This window comes from Dermacentor variabilis, chromosome 1, assembly GCF_050947875.1.
Source record: "Dermacentor variabilis isolate Ectoservices chromosome 1, ASM5094787v1, whole genome shotgun sequence".
Classification (NCBI taxonomy): Eukaryota; Metazoa; Arthropoda; class Arachnida; order Ixodida; family Ixodidae; genus Dermacentor; species Dermacentor variabilis.
This window is the reverse complement of record NC_134568.1, coordinates 53,096,289-53,116,679: the sequence shown is the minus strand read 5'-3', so window position 1 is coordinate 53,116,679 and position 20,391 is coordinate 53,096,289. Positions and strand designations below refer to the sequence as shown.

The following is a 20,391-nucleotide window of genomic DNA, read 5'->3' as shown; positions in this document are numbered from 1 at the left end:
AAATGTACATCATTCGTTTCTTGAGCTGATAGATAGCGCCGAAACTTTGCTGTTGTTTAAGAAATCGAAAGGAAGAAGTGAAGTTGAACAGGTCATGCAATGCGACACATGGAGGAGGAAGAGGAGGAGGAGGAGGAGGAGGAGCAGATTTTAATGAAGAGAAAGGAGAAGATGTCGGCCTGGAGAGCGTGTCTCTAGCCTGCTTCTCCTCAATGGGGAAAGGGGAAGTAGGAATATGGGTAAAGGTAGGTAGCAGACGATTATGTTACGGTACAATACCCGTAAGGTATTTTTAAATAAATAAATAAATAAATGAGATATTATATACAAGTTCTCCAAAACACGGATGTGCACTGCATACACAATACATGCAAGAGTAATCTTGTCCACACAAAAATTTATCGCGTAAAGACATTTCGCATTGTCCGCACGCCTCACAGGTTCTAGAGGCGATCGTCTAAACCAGTCTCACGTAGAAAGTACAAGAGTGACTTTATGGCACGTTGGGCATAGTCAACTCTTTTCCACGCGCCTAAAATCTTCTCTTCCGAAAAGGGGCGGGAGTCCAAGAAGTCAACACTAGACTTAAGTGTTCTTCGTTCGGCCGCATATTGAGGGCGCACGCAAAGTACGTGAGCTATTGTCCCGGGAGTGTGAAAGCCGCTACAGTCAGGGTCCCGTGCTTGTCCTATCTTGTGAAGGTATCAATTAGTGTACGCCACACCCAGCCGTAACCGATGGATGAGTGTTTCCTGGCCTCTCCGCAACTGAAGTGGAAGCCGGAATCGTAAACCAGCGTCAAGTCTATGGAGGCGCTCTTGCTGATGTTCGGGGTTGTCCCATTGTCGCGCCATAGAGGTTTTGTTGGAGTTATGGAGCAAAGCGTTGATGCCATACCGGGAAAAATGAATTTTTGTAATGTTTCCGTCACTGTGCGCCTTTTTGTTGCTTCCGCGTCAGCCTGTTCCTTTCCAGCTATTCCACAATGACTAGGAATCCACTGCAGCACGATGGTATGACCGGACTGAGACGCCACAGCATGCACAGACATGATATCATAAACCAGAAGACTATACGCGGTTCTGCGATTCATATAATTTCTGATGAGTTGAAGTGCTGGTTTTGAGTGAAAGAACACTGTCCACTTCTCGATCCTTTTTTGTAGCATGCGGCGAATCGCTTCTTCGGTCAACTCAACTGCTGTAGACGACGTTCTGTGTGCTATTTTGAACCGTTGTGCAATGCCCATTCCAGGTACCGTGTAAGCCGCCGCGGAAGAGGTCTGTGTCACAGAACCATCTGCAAGAACATGTTGTGTATATCCATACATGTAAGCAATCTAGAATAACGCGAAATTCTTGAGCCTCGCAAGCGGCATTTTCGACTTCTGCGTCATTCCGGGGATTGGGAGTCTCACCGTTGGTTTTGCCATCGTCCAGAGTGGAACTTATGGTATGTCATGCGGTTCGAAATCCGACGGCAATAAGTCTTGCTGCGACAACACGGCTTCTAAGTAGGCGGCGACAGGCCATATGCTTGTGATGTTCGTCAGTGGATGATTCCTGTGTCTAGTCAGTAGCCTTAGATGCACTCGCAATGGCTCATGTTGCAGATAAACTCGAGCTGGGCACGCGCGTGCCTTTGCACTAGCGCCCCAAGTAGACGCACATCGTGGTAGCCCTACGCAAATTCTCAGTGCGCGAGCGTGAGAACCTTCAAATGTGCGTACAGCAGTTGTACTAACCCGAGAAAGTACAGGCGCACTGTAGCGGAGGTAGCCAACAAAAGGTGCCTGCTAGAGCTGCAGAATAGATCATTTGGACGGCCCCCATGATTTTCTGGACATATGTCGAATGATTTGAGTAAAGCTATCCAGCTCTTTTTCTTAATGCAGAGATGTGCTTCGACCAAGATAAGTCAAGGCCGAAGATAACTCTGAGAAACTTATAGTGGGTTACCGAAGGTATAATCTTCTCATCAATCATAACGGGTTAGCAGGCCATTGACCTCCGTGTAAATGCCATAGTTGCACTTTTTGTCGGTGAGAGCTGCAGTCCTCGACTGTTTAGGTATGTCGAAGTTATTGACACCGCATGCTGCAGCTTCGTTTGCCCTTGCAAGCGTGTTAAGCTCGTGGTCCATATACAGATGTCATCTGCGTACACAGAGACCATGACTGTGCCTGCGAGTTCTGTGACAAGTACAACAAGAACGACATTAAACAAAGGTGGGCTCAGTACGCCTCCTTGAGGGACCCCACGATAGACGGGATGGTTCCTTGTTTTACCGTCTAGAGTTGTCATAAATATCGTTCTCTCGTAAAGATAGCTGGCTATCCACTGACGCCTACGGCCCCCAATGCCATTTTCTTCAAGGGCATCTAAAATTGCGTCATGTAAAACATTGCGGCGAAGAGATAACGGGTAGCATATTAAGGTGACATAAAGAGCGCGGAGGGAAGGAAAATACAGTCAAGGGCGGCCGAAGAGTGGTTTGTGTGTTGAGACTAAGAAATCTACAGGCATACAATGGAGTCCGCTGGCGCAAGGAGAAAAAAGGTGAAGGCGGATAGTACTGAAGCAACACACCATATTGACAGTAACTAAACGCGTCGGCGTGTAAGAAGCTTGGCTCTTCGCGCTTCCCTCTGGGCAGGCTGCGCCATCAAGCACCTCCGCCACTAAGTCAACGCGTACAGCATGTGTGAAAACTTATTCAGACAAATTTGTCTGAATATTTAAGACGCGAGTTCTATTTCGCCCCGCAGCGGAGAAATGTTAAATATTTTTTTTAGTCATTGAAGAGTGGCACACGGCCAGTAGCATACACCCGGTGACCCAAGCTGGTGTCAAAGAGCTTCGTTGAAGAGCGGTACGTATCCTGTGACCCAAGTTGGCGCCTAAGAGGTTACTTGAACAGCGGCATAATACGCAGTGGCACATATCCAACGATTGAAGTTGGCGTCAAGTGGCCCACGAGAAGTGTCGCATACCCCGTGATTCAAGCTGGCACGATGATTGGCTTCGAACCGTGTTCACTCAGCACAGTAGCCGAATACTCTGCCCATTATACCAAGGACCAACCAGTTACCCGAGTCGGCGGCAAAACGGGAAGACATAGTCCGATAGATATACAGACAGATAGGCGCCGGTAAGTGCGTCAAGTGTCCTAAGTATGCTAATCAGATCAAACGTTGGCTTCCAAAGGTCTTCGTTCAACAATGGACATTAAAAAAAACGGCTAATGGCGGTGAGGAGGAGGTGGATCATGATGACTGTGATCATCACGATTTAGATTATTTAAAATCAGGCCTTATACAGTTTAGGAAGTCCCACTCGAGGCCATTGTGGTGCGTTTGAGACATTCCATATGCCGCTGGTGTCAAGGAGCAAGTGGTCTCAGGAGCATTTAAGTATAGCCAAGAGACCCTCATATCGTATGCACGATATACGTCATTATACCGGCACGCTGTCATTTGAATGAGTTTCGCTCGTCAATTAGATCTATATGGCGACAGCTGCGTTGAACAAACTTATATAAGCACTGTCCTTTTCAGACATATCCCTTTATCATACAGAGTGTATAGTATCGTTATTTGCAAATGAACACGGTGAAAAGACTAGAGTTAGCGTACCTACTCGACAGCGATGGCCGGATGCGAATTCTAAAAAAACAAACAAAAAATGTCAAAAGGTTGTTGACGCGCGAGCATCCGCTGGTTTGGTGCGTGACAGGGGAGGAGCGAGAAATGTCAATAGCCCTCTGCTTAGCCGGCTCGAGCATAATTACGCGCTCGCGCGAAAAACAAGCCCATGCGCGAACGAAGCATAAGTGTTGCGAACGTTGGGTACGTGCTTCCGCTTTCGTGGCTCGATTAGCCTGCCCTTATCTATAACTGAATTTCTCTGCTGCTGCCTTTTATGAGGCAGAAAATACTGCATGCGAGCATAACAGCCCCTGTGCCGATGGGCGCAACGTCGATGTGACGACGCGACGCTGTGCAAGCGCCATCCCGCACAGCGCCGGCAAAACACTATCGTTTGTAGCGATCTTCATCCGGGCAACGCAAGTGCTGAATCGGCTCCCTTCTTGCACTAGTGGAGATGCTTACAACGTGGGGCGTCCACAGAATTCGGTACATGCGCTTTTCTTCGTAAGTCAATCGATACATCGCGGAGAAGTTCCAGTCTCAGTTTTCAGATTCCGTTTATTATTTTTTAAATACAAATAATGGGGAAGAGACAATATACAGACTCTATATGTACGCATGGTAAGGCTTGGAGAGGAAGCTGGGAAAGTCATAAACTTCAGTTTTGTTCAGGGAAACATAAATATGGCTGCAAGCGCTAGTGACAAAAAAAAAGAGTAAGGAAAATATATTTCTTCCGAAAAAATAGAGCGTTGATAGCAAAAAAGTTGCATTTTTTTTCCACGAATCATGGACTCAAAGGTCACTGAGCGATAAATGCGCCTGGTTTTCGGACTGCACTCTCCATGACAGCACTTGGATGTTTAGAGCAACGTAAAAAAAATAATAAGTAAAAAGTAATATACTGGCGCATCGAACGAGGCCTAACCAAACGTTAATCTCTAGTAAAAATGCTTCTCTATTCGTATTTGGAGCGGAGAAGCCAGCGTAGCACAAGTTTTACTTACCTTATACTGTAAACAGAGCGTGGAATGTAACTTCGTGTCTATTTTGGCTATAAAGCCATCAGACGGGCATTCAAAACTCTCTCGAATAATTGCGCTACGTAGTGAGGGAACAAAAAAATATAAATATACATAGTCTTACTAAGGCTGATTTGTTAATTTTCAGCAAGCGCACCACTAGTACAAAGAATGACGCACAGAATGCTGGCAATGCCGGCGACCTTGTAAATACCGAAGCCCCGGTCGCTATGCTGTCGCTAAAGGCTATATATTATTTTTTTCTTTGTCCAGATCCCAGCTTCCATACAGGCAGCTCTAGCCACCTGGCCAGCACTCACCTCTCTCTATTTTTGTTTTCAGCATATTTTTCTCACATACGTTCCCCCCTGTGGAGTGCAAAATTTAGCATTCGTTCAGCGTCGGTGGGCCGTAAAACGCGAGCTTGAAGCATTGCCGGCTCTTACAGGCGATTTGTTCTCCTACGGCTACCTGTTGAAGCAATATAAGGCAACATCAACTGACTTAAGGTAAATGCCGAGGATTAGTTCACTGTTTAATATCGAGTTTTGACGTTCCCCATGCGCCAGCTCCGGATCAGTTAATACAATCTGGTGAGTAACATACACTATATAGCGACTTTTCCTGGTGCCGCCGTTATCAGAACAACTGAGAAAGGGACGTAAAAATGATAACTGTTTCTTTTTCAATTATTTTATCAGACACTTATATTATATCAGGGGCGTATATTTTATTGTTTGTATCATCACTGGAAGGATGTAAACATTGTTTTTCGATAACTGAAAAAAAAGGGAACCCTTAGGCCTATAGACGTGTTATCTTGACAAGATGAGCCTTAAGTCTCAAACAGGTTATATGTTAATAAAAAATTTAATTATGGGGTTTTACGTGCCAAAACCACTTTCTAAATATGAGGCACGCCGTAGAGGAGTACTACGGAAATTTTGACCACCTGGGGTTCTTTAATGTGCACTTAAATCTAAGTAAACGGGCGTCTTCTCATTTCGCCCCCATCGAAATGCGGCCGCCGTGGCCGGGATTCAATCCCACGACCTCGTGCTCAGCAGCCCAGGTTATATATTCGTGTTGCCTAATAAGTTTGAATGGTCCTGAAGCAAGGAATGCTTTCATAAACAAGGTATGCAAAGTGTCTGACTTAAATTTAGCCAAATACTGGGTACAATACAGGATTAGGATGCCTACCATGTTCGCTCATCAATGCTCTTACGCCGCTAAGATCATTTTGTGTGCTAGAAATATCAGACTAATTAGAGAAGATTAATTAAGCAAGATTACTTTTTGCATTCACAGAGTTACTTCAATGGGATAACTGATATCGCGTCCTAGCACAACCTATCCACTCGTTTTCATCGACATATATGTCCAGCACAATTAATTTTTCCGCACTTTGCACGTAGCGTCCAAAATACCAGTACCGCGTGACTGCGCTCTCACGCGCCGCGACAACCTCGGAAATGACCAGCCGGTTGCCATTTCTGGGAAGGATTGGAGTTAGTTCCTTCAAATGACTTTTAGGACCGCTGTTGTCGCGGTACCCAGGCGAGCAGTCGCGTGGAACTTTTTTCTTATTTCGGGCATTGTGATTAAAGCGTGGAAACATTCATTACGCTAAAGATAGTGCGATTAAAATGACTGAATAGGATGTCTTATGAAGGAATAATCGTTTTCCCTTCAATATTGACACTAGCAATAAGAAAACCAAAAACTTGTTCATTTGTACTCTCTAATTAACTGAATAATTGGCAAGCAAGAATGATCGTAGTGGTGGAAGTGGCCTGATAACCGAATACCGCAGGTGTCATAGTCTTATATTGTACCAATTGTTTTTTTTTTGTTTTTTTTAACAGCTTGGCTAACATTAGCTGGGGTACCCACTACATGTATAGAATTTAATTACAAGAAACGCGGCCCAATGAAAAGAGTTATCAAATAAGTTCAAATTCAGAAACATCCAGCCCTTCTATTTTTTGCAAGTGCTGTTCGCGAACTGTGCACAATGCAGTCCTTTCTACATTGAACTTCCCAAAGACCGCATTGCTAACGAGTTCGGTTATACTTGGTTCGGACTGAGAGAATGCATTCTAGCGGGACGACAACTAAAGACGAAGACAAGACATTCCTGCCCTCTCTGTCTCTGTCTGCGTCTTTACGTGCTCTACTTGATGAATGAATTTCTCATTTCGAAAGACGCGTTGCTCGACAGCAAAAAAAAAAAAAAAATACTGCCCTCGATAGAAGGTACATGAAGACTTGACAACGCTCAGGAAAAATGATGCCAACAGTTAACTAATAACGCCGCCTAAACATACAACGTTGGCTTATTTCAAGCCAATGGATATGCGATGCTGGGAGACTGAATGCGGCGATACATTGCACGCGCATCCCGATATCTGTTGTTAATCTTGCTACACTGTGAAGCCGAGCTCTCGAAATTAATATTCAACGCGAAAGAACTCCCCCGTAATGCCGTTTAGAATGTAACGCGCCAACCGATTAAATTACACTTTTTTTTCACAACTTTCGGGCGAGCCTCCCCCGAGAGAATAAACATGGAGATATTGTATCCACGTTTGACTTGTCATATTGGCCTAATTCAATTTTAGACCACGTCATACCCTATATTTCGTGCCCTTGCCATGATATGCAAAACATGTAACTGCCGAATCGCCAACAGGAGAATTGTGTTGGGCAATGGATGAGCGCGAGCCCTCTAAGAGGAAAAATAAACAAACTCGGTCTCTTTTGCCTGAGGCAGCAACTAATTACCACTATTAAGCACGCTTCATACACAACAATAAAGTGACTCATGTCAGTCCGTCACATTACTACTAATCTGAGTTGAAAATACCCCCATGCGTAGTTCCAGCGCGCCTAATCAAGAGCCCGTAGCAACTGCGATGGCGGAATATAAAGGCTGAAAATTCCACCTTCAACTTTCCGCTCTCTTAGGAGCTGAAAAAAAAAACGAGCAGAAGTCCAGATATGCGGGACATCTACTAGTGCGGCGAAACCGACCCTTCGGCGATGTGGTACGCGTAATGCTAAAGGAAGTATTGTTTAAAAATTTATTGCTGAGTCCTACCTCGTCTTTCACAAATCGCATTTTAGGCACTTAATTCGGACAACGCACTCACGCTACATGTTGCGTCAAGATTAATTCAGTTGGCTGGATTTCTTTTTTCCTGGGACACTTTTGGCAGAGCGTTTTAAAATGCATGGGGTTTATCAATTTCCAGGATATCATCATCATCACCATCGTCATCAGCCTGGTTACGCCCACTGCAGGGCAAAGGCCTCTCCCATACTTCTCCAACTACTCTGGTCTTGTACTAATTGTCGCCATGTTGTCCCTCCAAACTTCTTGATCTCATCCGCCCACCTAACTTTCTGCCGCTCTCTGCTACGCTTCCCTTCCCTTGGAATCCATTCCGTAACTCTTAATGACCAGCGGTTAACTTCCCTCCTCATTACGTGTCCTGCCCATGCCCATTTCTTTTTCTTGATTTCCACTAAGATATCATTAACTCGCGTTTGTTCCCTCACCCAATCTGCTCTTTTCTTATCCATTAACGTTACAGCTACCAGTCTTCTTTCCATAGCCCGTTGCGTCGTCCTCAATTTAAGCAGAACCCTTTCTTAAGCCTCCAGGTTTCTGCCCCGTACGTGAGTACTGGTAAGACACAGCTGTTATAAACTTTTCTCTTGAGGGATAATGGCAACCTGCTGTTCATGATCTCAGAATGCCTGCCAAACGCACCCCAGCGCATTTTTATTCTTCTGATTATTTCCGTCTCATGATCCGGATCCGCAGTCACTACCTGTCCTAAGTAGGTGTATTCCCTTACCACTTCCAGTGCCTCACTACCTATCGTAAACTGCTGTTGTCTTCCGAAACTGTTAAACATTACTTTAGTTTTCTGCAGATTAAATTTTAAATCCACCCTTCGGCTTTGCCTCTCCAGGTCAGTGAGCATGCATTGCAGTTGGTCCCCTGAGTTACTAAGCAAGGCAATATCATCAGCGAATAGCAAGTTACTAAGGTATTCTCCATTAACTCTTATCCCCAATTCTTCCCAATTCAGGTCTCTGAATACCTCCTGTAAACACACTGTGAATAGCATTGGAGAGATCGTATCTCCCTGCCTGACGCCTTTCTTTATCTAGATTTTGTTGCTTTCTTTATGGAAGACTATGGTGGCTGTGGAGCCGCTATAGATATTTCTCAGTATTTTTACATACGGCTCGTCTACAACCCGATTCCGCAATGCCTCCATGACTGCTGAGGTTTCGACCGAATCAAACGCTTTCTCGTAATCAATGAAAGCTATATATAAAGGTTGGTTATATTCCACACATTTTTCAATCACCTGACTGCTAGTGTGAATATGGTCTATTGTTGAGTACCCTTTACGGAATCCTGCCGTGTCCTTTGGTTGACGGAAGTCTAAGGTTTTCCTGGTTCTATTTGCAATTACCTTAGTAAATACTTTGTAGGCAACGGACAGTAAGCAGATTGTTCTATAATTTTTCAAGTCTTTGGCGTCCCCTTTCTTATGGATTAGGAATATGTTAGCGTTCTTTCAAGATTCCGGTACGCTCGAAGTCATGAGGCATTGCGTATACAGGGTGGCCAGTTTCTCTAGAACAATCTGCCCACCATCCTTCAACAAACCTGCTGTTACCTGATCCTCCCCAGCTGCCTTCCCCCTTTGCATAGCTCCCAATGCTTTCTTTACTTCTTCCGGCGTTACCTGTGGGATTTCGAATTCCTCTAGACTATTCTCTCTTCCATTATCGTCGTGGGTGCCACTGGTACTGTATAAATCTCTATATAACTCCTCCGCCACTTGAACTATCTCATCTATATTAGTAATGACATTGCCGGCTTTGTCTCTTAACGCATACATCTGAATCCTGCCAATTCCTAGTTTCTTCTTCACTGCTTTTAGGCTTCCTCCGTTCCTGAGGGCATGTTCAATTCTATCCATATTATAGTTTCTTATGTCCGCTGTCTTACGCTTGTTGATTAACTTAGAAAGTTCTGCCAGTTCTATTCTAGCTGTAGGGTTGGAGGCTGTCATACATTGGCGTTTCTTGATCAGATCTTTCGTCTCCTGCGATAGCTTACTGGTATCCTGTCTAACGGAGTTACTAGCGACTCCTATTGCACACTCCTTAATGATGCCCACAAGAGTGTCGTTCATTGCTTCAACACTAAGGTCCTCTTCCTGAGTTAAAGCCGAATACCTGTTCTGTAGCTTGATCTGGAATTCCTCTATTTTCCCTCTTAGCGCTAACTTATTGATCGGCCTTTTATGTACCAGTTTCTTCCGTTTCCTCCTCAGGTCTAGGCTAATTCGAGTTCTTACCATCCTATGGTCACTGCAGCGCACCTTGCTGAGCACGTCCACATCTTGTAAGATGCCAGGGTTCGCGCAGAGTTTGAACTCTATTTCATTTCTAGTCTCGCCGTTCGGGCTCCTCCACGTCCACTTTCGGCTATACCGCTTGCAGAAGAAGGTATTCATTATCCGCATATTATTCTGTTCCGCAAACTCTACTAATAACTCTCCCCTGCTGTTCCTAGTGTCTACGCCATATTCCCTCCACTGCCTTGTCTCCAGCCTGCTTCTTGCCTACCTTCGCATTTAAGTCGCCCATTAGTATAGTGTTTTTTGTTTTGACTTTACCCATCGCCGATTCCACGTCTTCATAGAAGCTTTCGACTTCCTGGTCATCATGACTGGATGTAGGGGCGTAGACCTATACAACCTTCATATTGCACTTCTTATTAAGTTTCACAACAAGACCTGCCACCCTCTCGTTTATGCTATAGAATTCCTGTATGTTACCAGCTATATTCTTATTATTCAGGAATCGGACACCTAGTTCTCGTCTCTCCGCTTAGCCCCGGTAGCACAGGACGCGCCCGCTTTTTAGCACTGTATATGCTTCTTTTGGCCTCCTAACTTCACTGAGCCCTAATATATCCCATTTACTGCCCTATAATTCCTCCAATAGCACTGCTAGACTTGCCTCACTAGATAACGTTCTAGCGTTAAACGTTGCCAGGTTCATGTTCCAATGGCGGCCTGTCCGGAGCCAGGGATTCTGCCGGCCTTAATCTTATGCCTTCGGCAGGAGTGGACAGTGCGATATACAGCTGAACAAAACGAACAAAAAATAATGAACAGGAAAAATTATTACAAGAATTCCATAAATCGCAACAGACGTATTCCGAGATCCGCACGCACCGTACAGAGCATTCCAACGAAAAAGCTTTGCAAAATTTTAATATATTTTAGAATACAGATATTCGCTGAACCGCGCGAGCTGTACAGATCATAATGATAACAACGCGATAGGGATAACAAGAAGTAAAAAAGAGAGAGCCGCATTCATACTGGTATGCTGAAAGACATCGCGCATGCTCAGTTGGTTGAGCAGCAAAAATCTACAAAGAATAATGACAAGCAAGCGAAAAAAACACTTGTGCATAATGTAAATAAAAGAAATACACACACACACACACACACATATATTATATATATATATATATATATATATATATATATATATATATATATATGTACAGAATGCCACGTCTACATGCTATTCAGCATGTTGCAGAATGACTGGATGGTCCGGCATTCCAATGTACTTGCGGGGAGCGCATTCCACTCACCTATCGTCCGAGGAAAACAACCGTTTTTTAAATACGTTTGTTCTGCAAGAATATTCTTTTTTTTTTTGGATGATGAGATCGTGTTGCACGCCTGGTAACTAAAGTAATATACATTTCCTTATCTATCCCTAGCACATCATGATAAAGTAAATGCACTTATTTCAGTCGGTCTCTACATCGCCTTAATTTTAATGTTTCCAATTTGGTTTTGTTAATAAGGTCAGTCGGATATACGTGCCAGCTATAACAGTTAAATACGAATCTAACAGATTTTCTTTGAACTTTTTCCAATTCTGTAATGTTTTTCAGGGTGTATGGTTCCCATACTACTGAGGCGTAGTCAAGAATTGGTCTAATATACGTTTTGTACGCTGAAAGACGGACTTCTTGTGTGGACTGTCGTAGCGACCTTCTCAAGTAGCCTAGTTGGCGTATTGCCTTTTTTTGTAATATGAGGTATGTGTTCGTTCCATCTAAGGTCGGATGAAATTACGAGGCCTAACAATTTTGTATCTACTAACCGTAGATAGATTATTACCACTGAAACTGTAAGAAAAGTTTAAGGGGTGGCGTTTTTGTGTTACTGGCATAGCAAGCGCTTTCTTTGCAATAATATTCGTTTGCCCTGTGGCGCACCATGCTTCTACCTTAGCCAGTGAAGGATTCAAACAGACCTGATCATTTACGCTATTAACTTCTTGATATAGTATACAGTCATCTGCAAAATAATCGTATTTTCACGTTCGCTTCTTTTATTAAGTCATTCACAAAGATTAGAAAGAAAAGGGGCCCAAGGATGGACCGCTGTGGAATGCCCGATCGAACCGGTGCCGATCCAGACCGCGCGCCGTCGATAAACACACTGCCGCCTTAAGGACAGATACGCAGAAATCCATGAAATCAAAAAATCATTTTTATGTATTGTTTCTAGTTTTAACAGCAGTTTGGTGTGAGACCCACGGTCGAATGCTTTTTCGAAATCTATGAATATTATATCAGTTTGGCCCTGTCTGTCTAGAACTGCTGCGAGTTCACGGATAGTTTCGAGTAGCTGTCTTGTAAACAGTCCCTTCCGAAACCTTTGCTGCCTGGAATCAATTAAATTGTTGTCATTCAGCAAGACAGAAACATGTTTAAATCTAGTATGCCCAAGAGTTTTTGCACATGTGGGTAACAATGAAATCGGTCTGGACGAAGTGATAGGCGGCCTGTTTTCTGATTTGGGTATAGGAGTAACCTTTGCGAACTTCCAGTCATCCGGAACTCCTGCACACGATAAAGACTTGCTGAATAGGATGCACAGATATTTCGAGCACCACTCGGCATACCTCACGAGAAAAGCAGTAAGTATGCCGTCCATTCCGGGCGATTTCTTCGTATTGAAATTTAACAAGACAGATAAAATGCCTTTTTCGGTCACTGAGATATTTGCAATTGACAGGCAATCAACTGGAAGGTAAGATATTGATCTGCGACCGTCGTCATCCGTAAATACCGAACAGAAAATTTGATTGAAAGATTTCACGATCAAACTTTGATCAGTTACGGTTTCCCCGTCGATGAAGAAACTAGACAAGGGCTGCTTTTTCGAAGAAAAATGACGCCACAACTTTGCCTGGGAAGACAGCGGAAAATTCGTCAAAGATACACTTCGATAGTATTCCTCTGCTGTTCTAATGCTTGCCTTTAGTTGCAGACGTATGTTGGAAAGTTTACTGGCATTGCCCTCTGTGGTATACTGACGGTGCTGTTTTCTTATTCGTTTAGCCTTCCGTTCCAGCCGCACTATATCTCCTTTGTAATCAATCGGCGTGTGCGCTGTTGAATGCTTAGTCTCATTGGAACAAAGACCCTGACGCATGTTAAGACTAGGTTGCTAAAGAAGCACCACAGCTCGTTCACGCAGCAGGTGCCTGATTCAGAAAGAAGTACAAAATCAGCCAGCGACCTATCCATGGCGTCCAATATGTCAACGTCCTTAGCGCGGAAAAAGTTTCGAACGAGGCATCTTTTTTTCTTGGTTTCAGTCCGACGGCCAAGTTGAACTGTTAAAGATATCATATTGTATTCAGTTATTCCGTCAAAAAATATGTACTTCGTGATCACGACTGAGCACTGCATTGCTTACAAGGAATAGATCTGAAATTGAAGCTGCATCATTCTGGCTGCGCGTGGGCTCTTTTACTAACTGAGCCAAATCATGGAATACTCCGAAGTCAACAAAAGGTTCAGTAGCACTGGAAAGGGGCTCAGGAAAACCGGTACTCCTGTCGATTGAAGGCATACTGAAGTCGCCACCCAAGAGGACATTACAATAATAGCTTTTGCTAGAATAAAGGAATTCGTTAAGCCCGAGAAAAAGTTATCTTGAGTAGGGTACGGTAGAAGCCTGCTACGATTACAGTGTGCCCATCCAAATATACTTTAATGAGGACGCACTCAATTACAGAAACATCAAGTGACCTAGACACCAATAGTGACTGTTGATAAACAATTGCAACACCACCGCCGCACGAACTACTATTTTTACGATGAATTCCGAAACCTGGTGGCGTTACTTCCTCGTCGGAGATAACGGGGTGAAGCCAAGTTTCCGCAATTATAAGAATATGCGGCATGTGTGTTAAAATTTGGTTATTTTTTATGCCCTGACTGCATCGCAGGGAGTATTGACGATGAACTCTTTGTAGCTGTGCGTGGGGAATTCATCGTGGGGAATTCAGTTCAGTTCATCGTGGGGAATTCCCTACGATGAACTCTTTGTAGCTGTGCGTGCACTTATTGATCACTGCAGTCCTGTAAACTTCCAGAACGCATGTGGTATGTCGGTGGATGCCTTTCTAGTGCTCTTATACTTTTATCTGTCATCCACTGTTGTTGAATTGAAAGGCTCCTTGTTCCTTCAGAAAAAAGGAATATGTATTGGCCCTAGTGTTGCTCCAGTGCTTTCCCAGATATCGCTAGCAAAATGTGACAGGAAACTTTAAGGCTTCCTTCAAAACCAGCGTGCGAGCAGTCTTTCGGTATGTGGACGATTTAGTACTTTTAGAGCTTTTACCTAATGACACACAGCCCGCATCAGTAGAATGTGTATTGACTGCTTTTAAAGCTTCTTAACGCACTCTTAACTTCACTCATGAACTTCCTAGCAATCATTCTATCAGGTTCCTTGAACTGTAACTAGCATTCTTTGAAAACGCGTGAAGCCAACAAACACTGACACCGAGGACAACACAGGGGAAATTACTTGTGCTTAATAAATGAAAATAAAGAAACGATAAATAAATGGAAATTAAAGTAGATGAAACAACTTGCTGCAGGTGGGAACCGAACCCACAACCTTCGCATTTCGCGTGCGATGGTCGACCAATTGAGCTACAGCGGCGCCGTTTCCCCATCCGCTTTCTTGGCTATTTATGTGTACTAGCAGAAGCATGGGAGTGTTAGCCAGCGCCACCCCTCACAGACCTTGGGGGCGGACGTGGAACGCCCTTTTGTGGCAGGCGTCACGTGAACGTGATATTTTTGGGTGAAGGCAACTGGTCAATAAACCCACATGTGCTACCTGGAGGCATCAATGCTGCCGGATTCGAGACCCTCGTTATGTAATAAATGAGAAGAAAGGGGGTTAACCGAGTGGCCCGATTTTTATTAGTCATATCATAAGAAGACAAAAAACACTGACACCGAGGACAACACAGGGGAAACTACGTGTGCTTAATAAATGAAAATAAAGAAATGTTAAATTAATATAAATTAAAAAGTGGATGAAAAAACAGCTTGCCGCAGGTGGGAACCGAACCCACAACCGAAATACGAAAGTTGTGGGTTCGGTTCCCACCTGCGGCAAGTTGTTTCTTCATCCACTTTAATTTTCATTTATTTATCGTTTCTTCATTTTCAGTTATTAAGCACAAGTAATTTCCCCTGTGTGGTCCTCGGTGTCAGTGTTTGTTGACTTCTCATGATATGACTAATAAAAATCGGGCCCCTCGGTTAACCTCCTTTCTTCTCATTTATTCTTTGATAACGGGCATTTATGCTGGATGTTTCCAGCTAGAGGCAAGAAAGCTCTTTTACGATGTGGGTTAGCACATTCAGATTGTAAAAAAAGGGATTGCAATGAATTGTTTCCGCGATGCACTCGAAAGAAGCTGTCGCCACGCTACTGAAAGTAGTTTTGCCGCGCAATTCCAACGTTTACAAGCCGCAGGGTTCCCTCAGCCCCTTCCGAAAGCGGTGGCTCAATCGCTGCTTCAGAGGCTAAAGAAGGAGCGTGCGAAACAGGCAGATGTTGGGGCAACTGAACGTAGGAAACTGTAAATCATGCCGTATGTGCAGAAAGTGAGCCGCAGCATCAAAAAGGTTGCCGCCAAGCAGGGAGTAAGTGTTGTGGTTTCAGCCCCTTGCAAGCTTTCGGATCAGTGCTCGCGCATTTTTCGAGGCAGTGCAAGGAACCACAACGCAGCATGAAAACTGTTTCACGGCATGTATAAGTGTATAAGTTCCCTCTCACATGCGAAAGATTTTAAATAGGCCAGACAGGTTCATGTATTAATGACCGCCTGCGTGAGCACCACTCCTCCCTGGGGTCAGAGAACGGTGTAAACTTGCCTCGCCATTGCAATGGATGTGGCTGTTAGCCTTTGTTCAGCAATGTAACGATTCTTGGTAGGGGCAAGGGCAAGGAAGAGCGAGAAATCCTGCAAGCATACTACATCAGTTTTTTAGGTGATGACGGCATCAGTACAACCTCGGTGAGCTTACTTGAAAAGAAATTTGCATTTCTAGGTCGGTCACGATAGATGCGATACCTTGTCTTTTCATGGTTTGTGATTAGCGATGATGTGGTTGCGCATGCTCTGCTAGCCTTGATGGGACTACGCCTTTTCTAATAAAGCTCACTTGATAGCCCAGTCGTTGTGGTGTGGACCTTTCCTCTTGTACTTTGGCTTTTTTTTACTGCTTTTTTCCTTCAACTATGTACCAATTGGCCCGGATTTCAACCCTTTTTTTGTGGTCTCCAGTTCTCAGAAGGTGGTGCATGGTCGGTTAATTTTGCTGGTCTCGCCAGTTCTCCGAAGCGACTTGTCGCAGCGGGCCGAGACGGGTTCGAAGGTCGCTTCTCCAAAGGACGCCAACCCCGCAGGCCGATCGTAACAGTGTGCGCAGAAACTACGTAGATTTCTCACGATGGGAAAAGACTCACCTCCCGCCGTGACGCAGCAGGTGCTTCAAGCAATGACAGTGCAAGCTGCAGCATGCGGCCGGCCGAAGTACATGCTGCGAGGATGGAACTCACACCGTATCGATTCGATCGCCTAGCTTTTGCGTGATGCCACAAGCTCGCGGGCTTCATTCAAGCTCGGAAAACCACTTTCATGTAGCACGTACTGGAGAACAGAAAGCTGTGCGGGGGTGTTTTTCATGGCGCTTTACTATTTTTTCATCGACACTTTTCTATTATTTGTACTATTTCAGAATTTGAGGTAATTAATTCAGACTAACTAGTTAGCTGGGACACATCATATATATATATATATATATATATATATATAATCTCTGAAACGCAGTTTCGTTGTGGTTCGTGGTGTTTCTCACGCTTATGGCTTTATGTAATTCAGTGAGGACACGGTGGAAGGTAACGAGCCGATGTTACGAGACGGCGTAAGTTGCGATTATGGTTTATGCTAAAAAATTGATTTTTCGTGGAAATCTGTGCCACAAACTTCAACTTTCAAAGCGGTATGTGTTGCCTTGTGGAACCTATGAGTATCCGTGGCTGTGCAGTTGCTTCTGTGAAGGGTAGCGAAACTCAATAGGGGCTACCGTTGCAATGCGAGGGTCATTGGATATCACAGAGGCTGGCGCCGAAGATTTAAAGGACGGTTTATTTAAACGCGATAGTTGTGCCCTATGACGCAGCCAAAATAGGTTTTAACGTTGCATTGACAATGCAATTACAGCGAAGGTTTAGACCAAAGATTGGGATGGCGGGTAGAGGCGAGGTGGGGTTTTAAAGCGATAGGCCTGTGGCGGCCCATATGCAACAACTGCTGTAGACGATAACGGTCCGACCGCAAGACATAAACACCCTTCCCGCTTGCAGAGCGATTCCCCGAAAAGCCGTTTGGAAGACTATGGAAGACGCTTCTGCGACATGACACCACCTCGCGGCCATTAAAATAAGTTGAGAAAAGCACGCATCATTTTTGTATTAAGTCTTTGTCTATTCAGTCTATTAAGTCTATTTCCAAGTCTTTGCGCATGTGAACCTAATTAAAACAATAGGTGCCTTACACGAATGGCGTAGGATAGCCTGCCTATGTTATCATGCGCGCAGACAACCTACCTGTCGGCTTTTAAAGCGTCCTGCTCAGCCTCCATCTTGTTAGGACAGGAAAGTAGCCTGCATCACGGAGGAAAGAAAAAACTAAGGGAGACCCTACCTCCTCTGTGCGCCAGGAGAAAAGTGTAGAGAAAGTCACGTGGTAGTTTCTCCTCTCTTTTTTTTTCTGCTGTAGCGGCCATGCTTTCGGGTCACACTGCCGGCCTTGTTATAGCTCTGTTCGCTCACACGTGTTGCTCCGTAAGTTTCGTACCGTGGCAAAGGCGCCGTGTGGGCAGGTTTACGCTAGTCTTCGTGTTTTGTTGCACTCTGCTATCTGGACCGTGCTCTCCCGGATGTTGCAGTGGCCATGCGAGACAGGAGGAACTAAAGCTCGTGAAATGAACGAGTATGCAACGCTGTACGCAATGTACCGCGCCATGGCAATGGCAACGGACGAAGGAATATCCACGGATATTTTCTCCTCATCCGTGGAATCATGCCAACGTGTCATCGCAGGCGGAAACAGATGCGTTTCTGAATCTGTACGATGAACGCCTTGCAGGTCAGTGATTCCTGCTTTTGACAGTGCATGGTGAATTTGTGGCACGTAGAACGTACGTTCTGCAAGAATGCATAGTCCTGGTTTTAGAACATTCGTGTTCAGTAACAACCTCCTTTTGTGCATAATAATACAAATGTTGCACAACTGTTGCTGGCTTCTCGCAGTACTCGCGACAGCACGAAGTCTTTTAAGCAGAGCGCGTTCGAGGTTCATGCACACCTGCACAGCTGTACCACACTACACGTGCTGATAGAGCGTTACACAGAATATTTGCATTTTGCTGCCATCGGTACCGTGCGCTGGCCAGTCGACGCTTCGTCCGGGAAGATGGGAAAGAAGCGGCTGCTTTGACTTAAGGGACGAATCCTCCCTACGGTAGGCGTACCTTATCTATGCGCGCGAGAAGCGCAGGGAAGTGAACGTCAGCGGATGCGCTGCAAGAGCGAGCAAGGCTCCACAGAACGCACGCCTGCGAACACAGCAAACAGCTGTTCCATGGTCGCACGTAGGCCTGTTCTACGCGTGTACTGTGCTGCACTGTGGGACAGCTGTCGCAAAACTTTGGTTCCGTGAAGCTTCACTTACCATGGGAAGAAGGGACCTCAGGCCACAGTCAGTGAATCTAAACCCGGAGTTAGAAATTACATTCTGCCTCCTCGCCGGCGCGCTGTCGTAGTGATGCGCGGCCCCACAAAATTTGTTCAATAAAGCACGACGATTCCTCAAGCCACAGCGAGAATCTATGTTTGTGCTCATAAACACCAAATGGATCGCAAATGGGTCGGTGTGTCATACGTGCATCCAGTGCATTCTTGCAGTGTAGTGAGGATGCGTACATCTTTTTTTTTCGTATCGCCAAGCGTCTTGCTCGCAAGTCCGCCTGAGAACCCCAGGAAGCCCAAGTATAGAAAAGCGAGTAGAAGACAGCGTTAAAGGTGACCTTTTTTAAAAACATGCAAGAACTGGGCAGCGGCCGATACCTGCGGAGGACTAGAACAGTTCAGTTGGCTGTCCTTTTAAAGCATGTTTATTTTCATGAAAGTCGGTAAAAGCAGACGATTCGATGACACGGCCCAATTTGCAAAGTTCATTTTTAACTTCTTTCAACATGACTTCGGCAACGGTAATGCAATGAGACATCGCGTTTACATCTATTTGTTTAGTATTGCTGCGGAGCGAGCGCGTCCAAGCAGCCCGGTTGCGCGCAGCGCGGCGAGGTTTCGCGAGAAATGTAAACACGAGAGGAGAACTGGCCCCACATGATGGCGGAGCAACACCAACGTCCGGCTTCACTTAGCTTCACAAAGAGTGACGTCCGGGCCACTCCTCAGCTTTTCTTCCTCCATGGCCTGCATCGTTTTGACTTCGATACTGTCTTCGTGAAGCTGTCTACTTCGACGTCTTAGTGAGTATACTGGAACGAGACTTAAGATGGCTGCTGTCCGTTCAGCGGTATACTTTGCCGTCTACGGCGAGTATTGGAACACAGCCACTGTACCGAGTAGAACGATTGATATCGCTTGTAAACGACGTGACGACGCTTGGTCAGCGGTGGTCCGGGTGGCGTGAGGAAAAGGAGGGCCGCGCGATAGCATATACCGGATCACTATTCCTCAGTATACGTAAGCCGAAGCCCGGAGTTCACTCTAGTTCGCCTAGGAGATTTTAGATTTGAAATTTGGTTTACGGTAAACGAAAAAAAAAATCGGGATAACTAACCCACGGAATGTCGATTCCACCGTCAATCTGCATCAAATCGACAGCCATGCTACATATTTAACACATGAAATGTTTTCTGTAATCTCAAAGGAACATTCGCATCATTTATGCTCAAACACTGCGTTCAACCTGACGTAAACCTTTCATTGTTCTTCTTCCTATAGAATAATAATAATATTAGTAATAGTTCTGAGTGGTAGTGGTAGTAGTAGTAGTAGTAGTAGTAGTAGTAGTAGTAGTAGTAGTAGTAGTAGTAGTAGTAGTAGTAGTAGTAGTAGTAGTAATTATTATCGTGGTCACATTCGTTTTTACTGGGCACAGAAATTGTCAATGGTTGTTCCTCAGCGGAAACGGTAGACCAGCGTTGACGTGGATAAAGTAGAAGAAACGAAACTGGTGAAA

General features: G+C 44.8%; 1 long non-coding RNA gene across 1 annotated transcript in view; it reads left to right on the top strand.

The window, feature by feature from the left end:
* Nucleotides 1-5,128: 5,128 nt before the first annotated feature.
* Nucleotides 5,129-20,391, top strand: part of LOC142571228 (uncharacterized) — a 35,276-nt gene continuing 20,013 nt past the window's right edge. The window contains exon 1 of the long non-coding RNA XR_012825805.1: nucleotides 5,129-5,264. This is a non-coding gene — a long non-coding RNA (uncharacterized LOC142571228). The remainder of the gene's footprint in view (nucleotides 5,265-20,391) is intronic.